Source organism: Otolemur garnettii, unplaced genomic scaffold (genome assembly GCF_000181295.1).
Source record: "Otolemur garnettii isolate 467f Iridium unplaced genomic scaffold, OtoGar3 scaffold00021, whole genome shotgun sequence".
Taxonomy (NCBI): Eukaryota; Metazoa; Chordata; class Mammalia; order Primates; family Galagidae; genus Otolemur; species Otolemur garnettii.
This window is the reverse complement of record NW_003852416.1, coordinates 10,392,894-10,393,321: the sequence shown is the minus strand read 5'-3', so window position 1 is coordinate 10,393,321 and position 428 is coordinate 10,392,894.

The following is a 428-nucleotide window of genomic DNA, read 5'->3' as shown; positions in this document are numbered from 1 at the left end:
AGGAGAGAAATCATTTTCTACTGTGAGACATGCAAGAGGAAGCCTGGACTTCATCCTGGAGATTGCTTCAAGAAGCATCACACTCAAAAAAAATTGTGAACAAAAATAAACAACACTTTAATTATTTTATGTAACCTACAGTAGATAGCAAAATCATCAGGTGAGTTCATATTTATGTTTTTCTCTTTTAGAACTGTAGGATAATTACAAGTACTCCACCAACCTCTTTCCTGTGCAAAATAAGATTTGGGGAGTATCCAGGTACAGAAAAATTGGATTGGAATAATCAGTAAAACAGGCTTGAGAGTGTTCACATCTCTCTCCTATACCCTCCACCCTGCCATGCTCCTAAAGGATCTTTTAGAGTAATTTTTTTTTGAGACACAAAGCACTGTGTCACCCCCTGGTAGAGTGCTGTGGCATCGTCA